Source organism: Sinocyclocheilus rhinocerous, unplaced genomic scaffold (assembly GCF_001515625.1).
Source record: "Sinocyclocheilus rhinocerous isolate Xijiao unplaced genomic scaffold, SAMN03320098_v1.1 scaffold1004, whole genome shotgun sequence".
Taxonomy (NCBI): domain Eukaryota; kingdom Metazoa; phylum Chordata; class Actinopteri; order Cypriniformes; family Cyprinidae; genus Sinocyclocheilus; species Sinocyclocheilus rhinocerous.
The window spans coordinates 1,610,498-1,611,027 of NW_015627248.1; the positions used below are offsets into that span (position 1 = coordinate 1,610,498).

General features: G+C 36.6%; 1 protein-coding gene across 1 annotated transcript in view; it reads left to right on the forward strand.

The window, feature by feature from the left end:
* LOC107725600 (proteasome subunit alpha type-3-like) overlaps positions 1 to 530 on the forward strand; it is an 11,236-nt gene that overhangs the window by 2,673 nt on the left and 8,033 nt on the right. The window lies entirely within an intron of this gene.

Below are 530 nucleotides of genomic sequence, written 5' to 3' on the forward strand. Positions count from 1 at the left end.
AGCTTGTTTATTTTCATATAAAAATACGGCATGCAGTTGCATCAAACAATGGTATAAACATCATTCATTGTAAATTGTGATAATCGTAATTAATAATCGCAATTACAATTTCAAGGGAATAATCGACAATTATGATTTTTGTCATAATCGTGCAGCCCTACTGCACGTTTCAAAGTTAGGTGCTGCCCTGCTTTGTGTACAGCCGTTACCGGGGAAACTGCTATATTTCTGCCGCTCTGAAAGCGCCACACGCCACCCGCTGGCAGAGGATGAATTTGCATTTTCAATAAGCCTGTCTGCTGTTTTTGTTCAGACCATTATTTTACCATGTACTGTACTATAGTAAGTGTTTTTGGCAGAATGAAGAAATAAAAAACAGACATAAAGTAAATATGAGTATTGTCCAAGTTTTGGTTAGATTATAAACGGTGTTTACTCTCAAATACTGCCTTAACAGGAATAGCACAAAGGTGTGTGTGACTGAGTGCAGACCTGCTAAACGTTAGAAAATATTTAACATTAAATCACAG